Raw genomic sequence first — 18,851 nt, 5'->3', positions numbered from 1 at the left:
TTTGAACATTTGACCCAGTCACAGCTTACAATTCTGTTTCTTAATACTTCTTTCTCTTTTTGGTAAGACAAGCTGACCTCCTCAAAAACCACAATCCTCATTCTTCAGCCCCCCAAATTTTGGATTACAGGACATACCATGACCTCTTATAAATCCTTTGCTTATTTATCAGAGTGTGACTAGATAATCATGGCTATTACAGAATAGAATCTATATGATACAGTCACAGTGGAAAAATCACTATATGGATTCATCAGGAAAATTAAAAATAGAATACATTATAGTCTAATCATAACATTTCTGTGTATATACTTGAATGAATCTAAGTTGGTATAACACTGAGATGCTTGCTTATACGTGAATATGAAATAAGCCTATATGTACATCAATACAATAGACTGAAAAATATGGTATATACACTTAATGGTATTTTATTCAGCCATAAATAAGAATGAAATTGTCATTTGTCATAAAATAGATCATCATGTTAAGTGAAACGGGCCAGAATCAGTAAGATAATATGTTTTACATATTTTTATATGAGTGTGTGTATGTATAATATTAAAGTAGAAGGAAAACTATGTGGGAGTATAAAGGATGTTAAAGACAGAAAAGAACAAGGGGAATATGGCTATGAACAATAAAGACAACCAATTGTAGGTTTTTGCTCACATATGAATCTATATATATATATGAATACATGTATGTTTATGCATGAAAGTAGAAAGAGGACTATTTAGGGGATGCTTAGGTCATAATGAAACCCATTATTTTATCTACCTCATAAAGGATATTAATGAAAATAAAATGGAGGATTTATCTGTTTGTATTGAAGACTACCCAGAAGCCATATTTTCAACAGCAGCAAACAAGAAAACCAAGAAAATGGAGCCTTCTTGTTTTATTGTTGCTAAAATAAGTCATAGTAGAATCAGATGCAGTAACATTACCCACATGTTTACAGTGTGGCTGTTTCAACTCTAACCATAAAAGCCACAGTTATGGCAGAAAACTAAAGCATTCTCAGAAATGCCTTTTTGATTTTTTGCATTTAATGACAAGAACTGGTCTTATGGCTACCCTGAGCTTCAAAGGGAGCAAAGACACTCAGCAAGTTGTATCACTGCCTTGAATACAATCAAATGCTTGCTAGTAAGGAAAACTAAGAAGACAGATTCTATGTTAGAAGCTAAAAATGTCTGCCATGTCTCATCTTAGGCTACCACGTGTAATTTAGTATTTGGACAGTTTAATACAAGGCATTGAAAGCCTATCTCTTTGAAGATACACCAGGTATAACTTCAAGAAGTATTAAAGGATCTAGGTCAGTAGGTAGACTAACCTGCTTGCTAGTGTTCACTTCTTTGTGTAATCACATCCAATTGAATCTGGATTAGATTTAATAACTTGCTTCTACAAAGGTGGCGGAAAGAAATGGGAATGCATAACTAAGATTAGGTTACCAAAGATCACAACTTCCTTTTGCTACTAGAATCTCTCTGATCACTTTCAGGCTTAGATGAAATTCATTTCAATTTGGGTTTATTAGGCAAAGAACAGAGGACAAAGGACATCCTTTGCTGAACAACATGCAGAGATCTGTGGCAGCCTGTCCAAACAGTCTGTGAGTGCTTGAATCATGTTAACAACAATATGGACTTGGAAGCAGAATTCTGCAAAAATTGAGCCTCAAAATGTGTATAGCGTGACCAATACAAAAAGACAGGCAAATGTCTCTGCCTGAGAGAGTTAGAGTAACAGAGGACCTAAGCTGTATCTAGATTTCTGACCTAGATAAATTGTAAGATAACAATGTGAGCTGTTTGCAGTTGTTAGATTTCAAGGATAATTTGCTACGCACTAAAAATAACATTCCTGAAGTAAATGATGGACATGCTCAAACAATCGTGTAAACTTTTGGCAATTTGAACTGACAAGCTGCAATTTAGGTATTTTTGCATCTATGCTCCCTTCCTCCAACTCTAGAGGAAGAGTTTTCTAATATTCAGGTTAAAGCAGTCTAAAAATAAAACTCAATCCTTCACAGGTGAATGAACTCCCCATCTCTTGAGGCATTAAAGCAGAAACAATGTAAACATCTGTTAGATAGTTTTTTGTGGTAAAACTTCAGACATCGAATGACCAGATTAACTAGATCAGTTCTCTTCACTCATGAAATAACATTCGTATAATAGAATGGAAGTGAATAACAAGGATATTACGAACCAAAATGACCAGTTTATATAGGTTTTACCCAACCATTATTAGGTCACTGAGTATCTATAATTAATCTTTGGCACAACATTGAGCCTTGTTCCCCTATTTAGAATGCTCAACACGGAGTGGTTTAAAATTCTTTTTCATACTTAGATTTCTGGAAGCAATGGTTTTGGCAATATGATTGCTAGAGCAGCAATGTCAGCATAATCTAACACTGGTAAAATACAAACTCTCAACTCCATTCTATACATATTGTGTTAGAATCTCTGAAAGAATATGGAAATCTTTTGTTCCACCAAATAAAATTGAACCTAAATATTTACATTTGTATTTTATGCTTAGAATGTTGGAATGGTATGCACTCACTGACAAGTGGATATTAGCACAAAAGCTCGAATTACCCAAGATACAATCTACAGACCACATGAAGCTCAAGAAGAAGGACGACTAATGGGCAGATACTTCAGTCCTTCTTAAAAGGGGGAACAAAAGTATCCAGAGGAGAGGATACGGAGACAAAGTTTGGAGCAGAGACTGAAAGAATGGCCATTCCGTGCCTGTCCCACCTGGGGATCCAGTCCATATACATACAGCCACCAAACCTAGACAATATTGATGAAGCCAAAAAGTGCATGCTGACAGGAGCCTGATATAGCTGTCTTCTGAGAGGCTCTGCCAGAGCATGACAAATACAGAGGTGAATGCTCGCAGCCAACCATTGAACTGAGAATGGGGTTCCCATTGGAGGTGTTAGAGAAAGGATTGAAGGAGCTGAAGGGGCTTGCAACCCCATAAGAACAACAATACCAACCAACCAGAACTCCAAAGGACTAAACCACCATCCAAAGAGTACACATGGACAGACCCACGGCTCCAGCCGCATATATAGCAGAGGATGGCCTTGTTGGGCACCAATGGGAGGAGAAGCCCTTGGTCCTGGCAAGACTGGATCCCCCAATGTAGGGGAATGTCAGGGTGAGGAGGTGGGAAGGGGTGGGGGAACACCCTCATAGAAGAAGGGGAGGGATTATGGGGTAGGGTGTTTATGGAAGAGAAACCCAGAAAGGGGATAACATTTGAAATGTAAATAAAAAATATCCAATAATAAAACGAAAGAATGTAGGGAAAATAATTCTTTCTCTCTATAGTTTGGCTCCATAATCTATAAAAGTAACAGCTAAGAGCTCTCCAGGGTGAAATGAGATATTAATACAGTCTTCGTGGTACATAACACATAGTAGACAATCTTATCAATTCTATCAGTTCTATTCCTATCAATAAAAGTGAACTGAATATACAATAAAGAAATTACAGCTTTCAAGTTGGATAAAATTAAAGAGTAAATACTAGGACTTCACTTCATAAAGATTCTTGATGTATTACATTGTTTATGATTTTAATCTGTTTTTATGCTTGATAAAATAATGAATAAATGATGACTTAAACAGCATCTAATTGTGAATAATGGTTATATATTGCCAACTAGTGATTATATGCTTGAGTATCTACTTTATGAATAACTGTCAGTGAATTAGTATCTCCATATAGTTTCTCTCTGTCACATATGTCTGTGCTGCCTTCCCCTGCTATCAATTAACCTTTTAGTGGGAATGAAAATTCATTTTCATACTGTCCCAAAGGAGAAAATGCCAAGAATTCAGTTTTACATTCTAGAAAACACTAAAAATAGGACTCCAGATTATCTAGGGGTTTATCTCATTTCATTAAGACAGGGATGAGAAAAGTGAACCTGTGTTTAAAGGCATTATTTGAGAAAAAGGTGAATCACATGCACCCTTACAAGGAAGAACAATTTACAAAGGGATTTAATGTATGTATACTGAAGATTACAGAACAAGTCAGGTCAGTTTGACTCGTTTTAACAAGTTACTATATAAATTCAAGACATTTGAAAGTGTTGGAATGCAATAATTAATAAGACGCTGGCCTAATATCCAGTGAGTTTGAACTTCTGAATAAGATGGCAGACTCAGGACTGACCTCTTGTGAGCTGGTAAGGACAAACCAGATTAAGAAAAATAACACACACACACACACACACACACACACACACACACACACACACACACACACACTATATCCCAAAAGAGAGAAATAGCAAAATAGCTTCAGATCTCCATGGAAGAAGTGAAGAAGTATTGCAAATAAGGAAAAAAAGAGAAAGCTGCAGAGAAGTAAGGTGAACACAGGCATAGCTGAACAATTCGCTGACATAGGGAGGGGAAGCAGAAGGCACCTCCAAGAGATAAGCCAGAAAACAGATGGGTAGGTCTAGATCTGGATAAGCCCACAACCCTATCAATCCTCAAATTCAGCTGTGGGTTTTGATGGAGCAGTGGTCCAGAAGACAGGTCACCATTAGCTTGAGGTGCATCATTTTGCCACATGTCTGGTGGGAGAACCTAATTGTTCAAAATTGAGATACCTCAGAGGCCTGAAATCAGGAAATATCTGCAGGTGAAGAAGCCACAGCCCTTGAGTGAGCAGTGGCCCAGAGAGGAAGCCACAATTTGGCATGCCACAGTCTTCAGGTGAGTGATGTGTCAGAGATGTAGCTGTGCACAGCAAGAGCAACAAATGCAGATTAGCCAAAGGGTCTAGATGAGAGGTTGTATTCACCTAAGAAGTGTTAGGCAGAGGGAGCCCAGCTCTCCATTGGAGTTTGAAAGCTCTGAGCCTCAAGCCAATGGATGGATCAAATTCTGGAACTGTCTATCTTCTTTCACTGCTATAGAGCTCAAAGACTTTGAAGTTCCAGAAATGTACACGGCATGCGTGGCTGCCTCCCCCAACAAGGTAATTAATGCTCAGGATGTATTAAAAGTATGAAGACAGGTTCTCTGTCTGTACCCATATGATTGCTATGGTTCCTTACTATATGTTCAATATATCTGAGAGACATCATTCAGCTAAAACAGGAGTATCATCTATAAAGTCATGGAAGTTGGAGGAAGAACACAATGCAAATATTAAGTGTGGCCAGTAGAGGCCCCTGGTATACAAAGGAAAACAACTACAGTGAAAACAATTGACAGAAAAGAGATACTTGTCAAATGTAGACTGCAATGCAAGAGTCCGTAAATTCAATTCATCCAACCCTCACAAAGAGAATGGGCCATCTTCATTAGTTTTATAATATTTAAGTGTATAAGTGTTTTGCCTGTATGCATGTCTGTTCACCATGGGATCTTAGAGTAACAATGACTGTGAGGTGACATATGGGGGTTGTGAATTGAACCTGAGTCCTTGGAAAGCAAGGCCTGTGCTCTTAACTGTCAAATCATCTCTCCAGGCTCCACCTTCAATTCTGAAGAAACTGTTCCAATACATTATTTATTTAATGTTCTTGTAATTCCCGCTCCTTTACATGTTTAGCAGGATTTTTATTGCATTGTATTTTTTTTTATTTTGACAGTCACTGACTTTATTAATCTAAAAATCTTTATAAGGACAGTGACTGCCCTGCCCCCCAAGATGGAGCCAAATGGAATCCAACAGATCTTGAAATGAGGGAGAAGGGGGCCAAAAATCCATTCATGAGAACTGATGATTATTGCCATGGAACTGCAGGGGCCAATGAAGGGCAAGGCATGCAAAGGCGAGAATTTCAAAAAGGTTGAAATACTGAGGGGAGAAAACTCCCAAACACCCTGGAGTACATAGGAGGTGAGTGTGAATATTTTCCTTCATGGAGTATATAGGCAGGAGCCCTACTTGTCTGTAGACGCTGGAGACTAGATGCTTTGGCTAGGGACCTGAAAGGGCGTCCTCAGAGAACATTACAAGAAGGCATCACAGCATTGTTGAAGGCATCTAAAGCAGTCAAGGGACTGCTTAGCATTGGCACCACATGTGTCTTTTAGCCATTCTCAGTTGAGGTCTTCATCTTTCTTTAGCACCAGATACTGACCAAGGACTACATAGCATGTTGAAGTTCTTTTTGTTCAGCTTCTTGCCCAGGGCTTCACCAATCTTGACCAGGCTCTCCACTGACTCCCATCAGCTCTGCCATGAAGTATTAGTGCTTTGGGGAGGTTGTCATCTTGATAAGGCTTAACCAGCAGTTGTGGCTCTGGTTATACTCCCAGGGCTACTTAGTTTCTCCTACCCATGCCTCAAGCTGCTAGAATGTTCTTCGACTTCCTAATATTTTTTTTTTTTCTGAAACAAATACAGAGACACCCAACCAAACACTGGACGGAGCTCAGGGTCTTTTATGGAAGTGTTGAGGGAAGGATTGGGGGATTTAAAGGGAATAGGAACTCCACAGATTGACCAACAGATTCAACTAAACTGGACCCTTGGAGGCTTTCAGAGACTGAGTCACCAACCAAGGTGCATACATGGGCTGTACCTAGCTCTGGCATACACACACACACACACACACACACACACACACACACACATATATATATATATATGATGCGCAGTTCAGTCGCCGTGTGGGTCCTGACAACTGGAGCAGGGTTTGTCGCTAAAACTGTTGCCTGTCCGTGGGATCCATTCCCCAGCTGGGCTGCCTTGTCTGGCCTTAGTGGGAGAGAATGCACCTAATGCGGCAGAGAATTGATGTACCAGGGTGGGGGTGGGGATACTTAGGGAGGCACCCATCCTCTCAGAGAAGAAGAGAAGCAGGATGAAAGGAGGGATTGTGTGAAGGGGGGGCACTGGGGGAACAGCGATTGGGATGTAAAATGAATAAATAATTTAAATGTCATTTAAATTATTAAATGTTATTTTATTATTACATAATTCTTTCATTATTAAGGTATTTTTCTTACATTTATCTAATTGTCTTTTAGACATTTTGCACTATTTACAAACCTTTTTTTCCATTTTATCCTTTGATCCTAATGTCTCACTGTCTTCTCCTCTCTACTCTTATCTTTCCTTTTTGTTTATTTGTGTATATGTGTATATCCTCTATTCTTTCCCTTTTCCCATCTCCTTCTATTGTTATCTCATTCATTTACTCTTTCTACATCCTAAATAATTTTAACTTTACACAGTATCTTGCCATCTTCAGTTTTATGACCACTAGAGTCGAAAAAGTAAAAAACAAAACAAAACAAAACTAAAAACATAAAAATAAAAAGGATAAACTATGCTCCAGCATTGAAGAAAAATATCAACACAAAAATTGAGGTGCTTAATTTAAAAACTACAGAATTGAAAATCTTAAAGAATCCAATAAAATACAGAGTAATAAATGTCAATAGGAGAATAAAGAGATGAGAGAATAGCACTGATGGAGGACGAGCTGATGAAACATTCCATTCCAATATAAATATGGGAGATATATGAGATGACCACAATGCTCATGAACTGTGGGAGATGATTAAGAGATTAGAGATGCTGAAATAAGAGACTTAAACCTTTATCATCCTATGGTATTTGAAATCTTTCATCTACACATGTTGTCTACATTTTATTCTAAGGAATCTATTTGCAACAATCCTTGCAGACATTCTAAATTTTATTAAAAATTTTGGAGCAACAGAGAAAGCTCAGCATGAAACATATGATTTCTCATCATGTTCCTTCTGCTCCTGTGTCTTTTCCTAGTTCTCTTCTGCCTAGATTGCCCTATGATTACAAACATTATCCCTGTGAAATATGCAGAAAATTTTTTAACTCTTTCTTCTATCTTGTTTATTCCTAATGTCTCAAGGTATTCAGGCATGTGTAGACCTTACTCTTTTTAATGTTTTTAATTAATTATTTATTTACATCCCAAATGCCCCTCTCCTGATCCCCCCTTCCAGTGTTCTTCTCCCCTTCACCTCTGAGAGGGTGCTCCCTCCTACCCACCCCTTCCCTGGGGCATGAAGTTTCTATAAAATTAGGCACATCCTCTCCCACAGAGGCTAAACAAGACAGTCCTCTGCTACACATATGCCAGGGGCCTTGGACCAGCCCATGTATGCTGTTTGATTGGTAGCTTAATCACTGGGAGTGAACTCAGGGGTTCGGGTTAGTTGAGACTCTTGGTCTTCCTATGGGGTCACCATCCTCTTCAGCTCCTTCATTCCTTCCCCTAACTCTTCCTTTGGGTCCCCAACCTCAGCCCAATGGTTGGGTGTAACTCTCTCCTTCTGTCTCAGTCAGCTGCTGGTAGAGTCTCAGAGGACAGCCATGCCAGAATCCTGTCTGCAAGCACAGCATGCCATCAGTAATAGTATCAGGGTTTGGTGCCTGGCCATGGTATAAATCCCAAATTGGGCCATTCATTGGGCAGCCTTTATTTCAGTCTCTTTTCTATTTTTGACCCTGCATTTCTTTTAGATAGGAACAATTCTAGGTCAAAAATTTGGAAGATATGTGGGAGCCCCCATCCTTCTGCTGGGGGACCTGTTTATCTACTGGAGGTGATCTCTTCAGGTTCCATATCCCCACTGTTGGGCACTTTGACTAATGTCACCCCCCATGGAGTCGTGGGAGCCTCTCACATCCCAGATCTCTGGAACTTTCTAGAGGTTCCCCACCCTTTAACCCGGGCAGCTGCATATTTCCATTTATTCTCCTGGCCCTCTGGGCTTCTCTCCTGTCCCCCCGCCATGCCTGATCCTGCCCTTCTTTTCCAATCCCCTCCCTTCTCCCACCCAGGTCCACCCCTCCCTTTGCTTCCTATGATTATTTTGTTCCCCCATCTAAGTGGGATTGAAGCATCCTCACTTGGCCCTTCCTTCTTGTTAAACTTCTTAGAGTCTGTGGGTTGTATCATGGGTATTCTGTACTTTTTTGGCTAATATCCACTTACCAGTGAGTATATACCATGCATGTCCTTTTGGGTCTGGGTTACCTCCCTCAAGATGATATTTTCTAGTTCCATCCACTTACCTGCAAAATTCATGATAACCTCATTTTTAATAGCTGAATAGTACTCCATTATGTAAATGTATCACATTTTCTGTATCCATTCTTCAGTTGGAGGGACATCTGCGTTGTTTCCAGATTCTGGATGTTATGAATAAGGCTGCTATGAACATAGTGCAGCCCATGTCCTTGTGGTATGTTGAGACAGGTTCTTGCTATATTGCTCAGGCTGGATTTGAATTCACTGCATATCTCAGAGTGTCCCTGAATTCATGGTGTGTGGATATCTTTTTCAGCCTACTTTTCATGTTGGGTTCATTTATATAAAATGGTCATAACTTTGTTTCTTCTGTGTAAAGGTGAAATAATTATTTGGTGATACTGGGGTTTCCTTTTGGGGAACAGTTTTGGGAACTTGTCATAAGAAAGAAAAAGGGCACATGAAGAGCATGAAGAGACGCAAAGTTCAGGTCAAATGTGACCCCCATTAATTTGAATGACTGTATACAGGAAGGTGAGGATCTCTAACAGGTACATGAATCTAGGTAGAACTACTCTGAAATAGATCTTAGAAGAATGTCTGAGCCAACAGCAAAGTTCAGAGAGTATGCCAGGCAGGGTGATGCACACTGGTCATATAAGCATTCGGGAGGCAAAACAGGAAAGTAGCCTGGGCTATATATAAAATTTTGTGTGAAAACAACAACAAAGTTCAGAAAGCAAAACAAATAAAAAGAAGTCAAATGCAAAGTTGTTGGAAGAGTGAATAGGAGTCCATGAAAGCCATGCAGATGAAAAAATAAGTGGATAAGAGAATTGAAAGGAGAATGTATGTCGGGAAGCCAAGTGAATAAAGAATTCAGTCAACCCAAAATCGTCAGTACCATCATTAAAATCCTAGAAGAAAGCAGCTGAGAAGTGCCTGTTACAGAATTAAATTAGTAATTGGTGTTCTTAAAACACATATTTTTGCTAGAGAGTTGGGAAGCAAAATCCTTAAACAACATTTGAAAGGTGACTGGCAAGTGAAGGATTGGAGGCAGTGAATGTAGAGCTACATTTGTAATCCCTAGGTAAGGAGAAAGGTTGCCAGGGTAAGAGAGAACACTTCTAGGAGGCTAGAGCAATCTCCAGGATGAAGGTGAGTATTTCTTTTGGTTTTTTTTTTAAGATTTACTTTATTTATATGAGTGCACTGTAGCTATCTTCAGACACACCAGAAGAGGGCATCCAATCCCATTACAGATGGTTGTGATCCACCATGTAGTTTGCTGGGAATTGAACTCAGGACCTCTGGAAGAGCAGTCAGTGCTCTTAACCGTTGAGCCATCTCTCCAGCCCGAGTATTTCTTTCCACTAGAAATTACCGACTCCAGGGAAGCAAGGGACTCCTGAGACCCAATGGGATGGCATTAGCCAAAATATCCAACAGACGGGAGATAGAACCTGAAAAAATCACTTCCAGGAGATAGGCATGGCCCGCAGTAGAGGGGCTGGGCCATTCATCCATCTCAAAATCTTTAACCCAGAATTGCTTCTGCCTAAAGGAAATACAGGGACAAAGAGTGGAGGAGAGACTGAAGGAAAAGCCATCCAGCACCTGCTCCACCTTGGAATCCACACCATACCACCAACAGTCACCAAACACTGACACTATTGCTGATGCCAAGAAATGCTTGCAGAAAAGAGCCTAGTATGGCTGTCCTCTGAGAGGCTCCACCAGTATCTGTCTCTCTCACAGCCAACCATCAGACTCTGGGGACCACAAAGGAAGAGTTAGGGGGAGGACTAAAGGAGCTGAAGACGATTGCAACCTCATAGGAAAAACAACAATATCAACTAACCCCCCAGGGATTAAACCACCAACCAGAGAGTACACATGGAATGACCCGTGGCTCCAGCTACTTATGTAGTAGAGGATGGCCTTGTCTGGCATCAATGGGAGAGGAGGCCCTTGGTCCTGTGGACGTTTGTTGCCCCATAGTAGGGAGATGCCAGAGGAGTGAGGCAGGAGTGGGTGGGTGGGGGAGTACTCTCTTAGAGACAAAAGGGAGGGGGATGGGATGGAGGGTTGGAGGGGAAACAGGGTAGGGGGACAACATTTGAAATGTGAATAAATAAAATAATCAATTCATAAAAAAGAATTTATTTGTATTGAGCATGTTTATAAGCTTGGAGAATGGTTGGGCTGAAATAGAGAAGCGTGAAGTATTGTGAAAAAAAGGTGCATGGATTATTCACATTAGTGATTAACTCCAAGTCACCAATTATACATGTTTTTCACATTAAGGAAAGAAATAAAAGCACTTCTCTTGGAATTGTTTAACCAAGAGCAAGTCTAAATTAGAATTCTCTACTTCATGCTTCCTGTATTTTTTTGTCCACTGTTGTGTGTTGCATGCCTATGAATCTGTGCCTACCTGAAGGCTATATTGTGAATCTGTTCATCCCTGTGTCCCTGTCACTTTGTGTCTGTCTACATAAGGCAGCTCTGTGTTTATTTATGAACTGTATGTGTCACTGTGTGTGAGTGGTGTCTGTCTTAATGAACAGCATGGGTAGTATCACATGGAGAAAGAATGGGATATATTACCAAAATCTTGAATAGAATTTTACAAGTGATTAAGTCCCTGGATCTGACTGATTCCAACTAACCCAGACAACAATCATTTTTAAAATCAACCAATATCTATAAATTGTTGCTTTCAACTGTTATGGTAGATATAGGGCTTTGCTTTCAATCTGCATTTGCTGCTTTCAGTAAACAATACACAAACATCAATTACTCTGGGTCAGGAGAATAGAAGAGTACATAAATTAAGATTGCAGTTATACATTATCTTAGGTTGTAAATCTAGATTACATGGGCAATACAGGGCAAGTAAGGTCAGCTGTTACATTGTTCTCTTAAAGGCAGGCTAAACAGTTGAGTACACAGTAGACTAACACTCTTAAATCTTAAGTAACTTTAAGGAGTATAATTAACTTTGACTGTAAGGTCCCTCAAAATTTCCAGTCTATATAGTGTAAGCACAGTATATCACATCCCTACAGAAAGGAGAATGAATAAATGAAGAGTTTCGAGTGGCTGGGAGAGGCAACGATCAGGAATTTGGATGGGAGATGTAGCTATATATGTAGAAAACTAAAAGTGTAACATGGGAATGTCCAAACGATACAAAGAATTCTAAAAGTTAGACTCCAAAAAAACCAAATAACACAATTCAAAATGGGGTACAGTGCTAAACAGAGAATTCTCAATAGAGAAATATCAAATGACTGAGAAGCACTTAAAGAAATGTTCAACATCCTTAGTCATCAGGGAAATGCAAATCAAAACAACCCTGAGATTTCACCTCACACCAATCAGAAGGGCTAAGATCAAATTCTCAGGTGACAGCCCATGTTGTCTAGGATATGGAGAAGGAGGAACACTCCTACATTGTTGGTGGGATTGCAAGCTGGTACAATTACTCTGGAAATGAGCCTGGCAGTTCCTCAGAAAAGTGGAAATTGTTTTACCATAAGACCCAACTATACCACTCTTGGGCATACACCCAAAAGATGCTCCACCACACTACAAGGGCATGTGCATGACTATGTTTATAGCAGCCTTATTTGTAATAGCCAGAAGCTGGAAACAACACAGTTGTCCCTCAACAGAGGAATGGACACAGAAATTGTGGTTCATTTACACAATGGAATAACGTTCAGCTATTAAAAATGAGAACATGAATTTTGCAAATGGATGGAACTAGAAAATATCATCCCGAGTGAGATAAGCCAGACCCAAAATGACATGCATGGTATGTAGTCACTGATAAGTGGATATTAGCCCAAAAGTTCAGAATTCCCATAATATAACTCATAGTCTGTAGGAAGCTTAACGAGAAAGAAGGCTCAAGTGTGGATGCTTCAAAATAATTATGAGAGGTAGAGGGAGAGAGGTACCTGGGTGGAAGAGGTGAGAGGGAGGAGGGAAGGAGGGAAGATCAGGTATGGGGGGATACAGGAGAGAAGCCCAGAGGACCAAGAGAATGAATGGAAATATACAGCTGTCTGGGGAGAGGGTAGTGAAGGGAACCTCTAGAAAGTTCCAGAGACCTGAGATGTGAGAGGCTTTCAGGATTCAGTGGGGATGACATTAGCTGAAATGTCCAACTGGGGAGATGGAGCCTGAAGAGGCCAATTCCTGTAGATAGACATGACCTCCAGTTGAGGGATGGGGCCACCTACCCATCTTCAAAATTTTTGAACCAGAATTGTTCCTGTCTAAAGCAAATGCAGGACAAAAATGGAACAGAAACAGAAAGAAAGGTCACCCAATGACCCACCCTACTAAGATCCATCCCATGTGCACACACCAAACACTGACAATATTACTCCTGCCTCATACCATGTCCTGCTTGCAGACAGCAGCGTGGAATGACTGTCTTCTAAGAGGCTCTGCCAGCAGCTGACTGAGCCAGATGCAGATACTTACAGCCAAGCATTGGATTAAGGTCGGGGACCTTTAGGGAAAAGTTAGGAGCAGGACTGAAGGAGCCGGAGGGGATTTCAACCTCATAGGAAGAACAAGAGTGTCAACTAACCTAACTGGTTTCCCTCAGAATTCCCAGAGATTGAGCCACCGACCAAGGAACATACATGGCCTGGGGCACATGTGTAGCTCAGGGCTGCCTTGTCTGTCCTCAATGGGAGAGTGTGAGCTGCTTAACCCTGTGGAAACTTGTTGCCCCAGGGAAGAAGGATGCTGGTGGAGGTGAGGGGAGGATGGGTGGACATGTGGGGGAGTACCCTCTCAGAGAAAGGGCAGGAGAGATGGGGTGAAGACCTAGGGAAGGGAGGACCAAGAAAGGGAAGACATTTAGAATGTAAATAAATAAAATAATTCAATTAAAAATAAGAACAAAATAAGGAAAAAATTCCTGTTAGTTTCATTGTTTTTTAAAGCTAAAGAATAATATTTGATGGTGGGTTTGAAAGGAAGCTAATAAAGTCCCACATTTACAGTGAAGAATGGTTAAGGTTTAGAAAGATAGCTATGGAAAATTTCTTGAGCAGGGACTTCCAAGGAAAATGTTAAAGGATTAGAAAGTGACACTGTGGAAGGGGAAGCCCTTGGTCCTGCCAAGACTGAACCCCCAGTGAATGTGATTGTTGGGGGGGTGGTAATGGGGGGAGGATGGGGGGGGGAAGCCCATATGGAAGGGGGGGGGGAGGGGTTAGGGGATGTTGGCCCGGAAACCGGGAAGGGGAATAACAATCAAAATGTAAATAAGAAATATTGAAGTTAATGAAGATAAAAAAAATCTGAAAAAAAAGAAAGTGACACTGTAAAAGGAAACTAAATATTTGGGGACATAATTTTGGATCCAAAGGTCAAAGTGAGTTTCCTCTAAAGAGCTGAAATAAAACAATCAACAGATATGATGAACTATTGCAAACACAGGGCTTCAATGATTGTGATTCCAGGAATTTCCCCAATTTTGGAGACCCTTCACCTCATGGATCAGAATGAAGTCATGTACACAACTAGGATGACCCTGAATATCTGGTAAGATTTGCCTTTGATATCTTATTATTCTGGTCTTCTTCAAAAGCTCTGTTGAGTTAGCTATAACGAGAGTCCTCACAGTTTTGATGTTTTATCTTAGTCATTTTCCATCCACCCACCTCCATCTTGCTTCTTGGTTGTTTATCCTCATTTGGTCATGTCAGAATTGAGCCAATATCTCTGCCCTACTGTAATCTTCTACTGCAGTAGTCGTTCTTCAATAAATTTTCTTTTGTTGTTGAATTTTACCATTTTGAAATGAATAGCATGATTTTTTTCTTTAAAACTATAATTATCCCTCAGATAGAGATTTTTTTCCCAAAATCTTTAATATGGCACACAGACATTGCACAATCTGTTTCAAAACTAGCTTGTCTGTACTCAACTCTATTACACAATTATTCTGTTCTGATCATAATATAGAAAGAATATATTTATGTCAAAACCTCTCTGGTGGTTTGAGTGAGAATGTTCCTGTATGGTGATGTTGTTTGGGGACATTTAGGAGATGCAGTCTTTGTGGAGGAAATTTGTCACTGGAGGCGAGCATTGGGAAATTAAAAGACTCTTTGGCACTTACTGTTTCTCTGCTTCAGGATTGTGGTCTAACATGTGAACTCTTCGATTGCTCCTCCAGCAGCCACGCCTGCAGTTTGTTGTCATGCTTCCCCACCATCAAAGATTCTAAATCCCTGGAACTGAATGCCCAAAATAAACTCCCTTCCTCCCATAAATTGTCTTGGTGTTTTATCACACCAATAGAAAAGCAATTAAAGCCCTTTCCTACTTTTCACTGTCCACATCGTTTAGTTTCAGCTTCACATACATTTTAGTTTGCATGGAAGTATCTGTTTTGACAATCTCCTACTCATCTAGGACAACGTTACCTCTAGCATGAATTTATATGTTTATGAAGAATTTCTTCTTAGTCTATTTTGTATATCTACTGTGTCAACACAGGGTTTGTAAATGAAAGGGGGTTATTGATTTGCGATTATAAAGGTGAATAAAAGAGAAAGGTGATTGCTTAGCTTTGTAGACTCTCTCATTGATGGACATAATGGTCCTTTATACTTTCTCTAACTTTTAAATTGTGGATAAATGGCTTGGGGTATTACAAACTCCCATCTTTAGCATATTTACTCTTGAAATGTAAACACATATCTTCAAAGTTACTATAGGACATCATCTTAACTTTCAACCATTCAGGAATATGTGTGGTTTCATTCTGGAGATGTTTTACCATTCTTTTATAATAAGCCAATTAATTAAGCAAACATCTACCTCAAATCTCATCTTAAATTTGCAGTGCCTTGAAGGCCACCTATCCACATGTACTTGTATGTGTTTACTCAATATATCAGCCTTCTTTCTTTACAAATTTGTATAGACATGTCTGTTTGTTGATAGGAGTCACTTCTTTACCAATAAATGTAGAGGAAGTTATATCATGTGACCAAAGGAATAAAATTTAGTGCTTAAACACCACTGAAAATACAGTTTGTTTAATACTTATTGGCTATCTGGTTACCATAAAATTTCATTTTAAATTTGTAGTCCATTTGAAATTTATATTTTATTAACACTTTTAGAGCTTTGCAAAGTTTTTACATGGCATAGGTTTTTAAATAGTATCTAAAATGTGTCTTTCATTGGATTATCACTCAGCAGAGTATATTCTGTAAATATGCACATATCATTTATACATTGTATGTGTTCAGAATTAATTACATGTTTTTGACTTTATCATTACAGAAAAGTTAAGCTTGATTTTAATAAGATCAATAGCCAGAAGAAATGACACAAAATGTTTTATGTATAATCACTGTTTACATGTCAGTTTTTAGTATTAGTATTTTAACACTAATGACTGGTTTGGGAATGATCACTGGATGTTCCTTAGTTGGTGGGTTCACACAGATTTCTTTTCCAGATGAAAATAGAAAATGTATGTAGGCATTTTATACATTTCAATCTGAGAAAGTGCAAAACCTGTGTACAGTTGGGTGACTAATGGCTGAAATCAGAATGAGATCAGACTAATTTTGGAGGACTTTATTAAGCTAGAATGTTCAATTAGGGAGCCTGTCCTTTGTCTTGTACACAATGATGAATCATTGACAAATAGCTCTATTTTATTGAGTGCTTACTCTGTGCTACAGTAGGTCATGTATGTTAAGTGCTTTACATACTTTCTCTCTTCATCCCAACAAGTATTCAGAGTACCGTGTTTCTCATTTATAGTTGGAGAAACAGATTTAGAGAGGTTAGAAAATGAACAGAAATACAAACTTGGCTGTAATTCCATTCTCTTGACCAGAGGCAAGTGAGAGTTGAGAGTTTTATAAAGATCACTCTGGTAAAGTATGAGAAAAGACTGCAGGAAAACAAATCGAAAACCATCCATACATAGTTCACATGCCTATCCTGTAGTGGATCTCATCCTAAGTCTCCAGGCCTCTCCACTTCAGAACATCTTAGACCTCTCCTCACGATTCTTTTTACCCTGACATTAGGGCCTGCCTAGGAAATGGGATTTTGTTCACTTTTTCTGGGTCGCAAACCAACTGGTCGGAGATCAGACCGCGGCTCCAGTGGTCCCTGGCGGGGGTGGGGCGCATGCGCGCGGTTGCTAAGAAACGGCGATCCAGGCACCGCGGTGGTAACTGCGCCGGGGCTGTGTGTGTGTAGGCAGCAGCGCCAGAGGAAGAAGGAGCACGAGGATGCAGCTGCGACCGCGGCCCCAAGAGGGAGCAGCCACTGTTCTGTGGTCGCGGGGCCGAAGAAATTGGAATTAAGCCTGGGGGGTCCTGTTGCTGAGAGGACCGGGACAGACGGTCCTGGCAGAAGCTCAGGCCTAGTATCCCGGGAGAGTTCAGTCTGCTGGGCGAAGGCCTGCCGCCTTTGCTTCCTCCTGGCTCTCCAAGTCGATGGTGGTGAAGTTGGTGGCCGCCAGGGGCACAAGCACCAAGCTGGTGCTCTTGCACCCAGCGCCTTTCTGGCCCTGCTTGAACAGCTGCGACGCCGCCTCCTCTCGTCCGCGGATCCCACCCTCAGCGGCGGGGGAGGGGGAAAGTTTTCCCCTTTGCAGGGGCTGTGTGGTGCGAGGCGACAACAAGACCTTAGGAGAGTCCGGGTGAGTAGTGGCACCGCAGTCTCCTGGTGCTCAAGCTGTTTTTCGGTCTCCGGGTCTCTGGGGCCCCAGCAGGCCAATGAAGCTCTGCGCTCTCATTCAGAAGCTTCTGACACCCTTCCTGCATCTGCTCGCCGGTAATTTCTTCCAGTTAGTTTTCCTTCTGCAAGCCATCACTTTGTGATCTCAACCGTGGCTTCCAGAAACAGTGTCAGTGATTAAGGCCTGGGGTTGCTTCTTAGGTGCTGATGATTCTAAGTACAGTCATTCACCTTAGTCCTTGATCTGGAAACAGATTCTCCTAGTGCCTTGTTCACATATTTCTCCTCGTTCTAACTGTGGCTCTGACTCTTGGTCTCAGGAGACAGCCCGACCTGACCTCAGGCTTGTCTAGAGCCCATCCTCCGCATTGCTGTTGCTTCATGACTAAAGAATTGACCAGATAGCTTGAGTGGTGCCTTACTTTGCAGTATTCTTTATACTTATGTGCAGGGTTTCTGCAAACCATATGCCTAGCCCCTGATTCTTACTTAGCATGTAAAACCAGGCAGTTACTAGTTATGTTAAATAATAGTGATAATAAGACAAAACTAGTGACATGTCCTATTTGACAATCAAAGTACCACCAAACTTGAGGAGTGGACAAAGTAAAATATTGACAACAGGGGAAACTATTTTACAAAGTATGCTTCATCAGGAATGACTCACGTCTTCATTTAAAAATGTGTTGATGAAACTTAAGATGCTCTTAATAAAAATAAGGATGGTTGTGATCTATTTGTTCTTCAAATAGGGTATAGTTGAAAATAGTCAACTTCTCCCCCCCGAAAAAAAATTTGGCACGAGACACCCGAAGTGAGACTTTGGATACCATGATGAGATAAGGTTCTAAAGTTGCAAGGTGTTTTTGACAATTATTTTGAGGTGTGAGACTGTTTCGTTAAAAGGAGATGACTGTGAAAATTTACAATTCCCAGTTGACCCTTTTCAAAAGTGAACTCAATTCGAATTGATGTATAATTTTAATTGCAAGGCACTCCTGTGGGCTGACAACAAAAGATGGGTTCTTTTATTTCACTCTCTTCCATCCTGACAGTTTTAAGC

The 18,851-nt window shown here is 40.3% G+C and overlaps 1 pseudogene; it reads right to left on the bottom strand.

The window, feature by feature from the left end:
- Nucleotides 1-6,020: 6,020 nt before the first annotated feature.
- LOC116889347 lies at nucleotides 6,021-6,283 on the bottom strand (annotated as a pseudogene).
- Nucleotides 6,284-18,851: the final 12,568 nt, after the last annotated feature.

This window comes from Rattus rattus, chromosome X (assembly GCF_011064425.1).
Source record: "Rattus rattus isolate New Zealand chromosome X, Rrattus_CSIRO_v1, whole genome shotgun sequence".
Taxonomy (NCBI): domain Eukaryota; kingdom Metazoa; phylum Chordata; class Mammalia; order Rodentia; family Muridae; genus Rattus; species Rattus rattus.
This window is presented reverse-complemented; position numbering and strand designations above follow the sequence as displayed.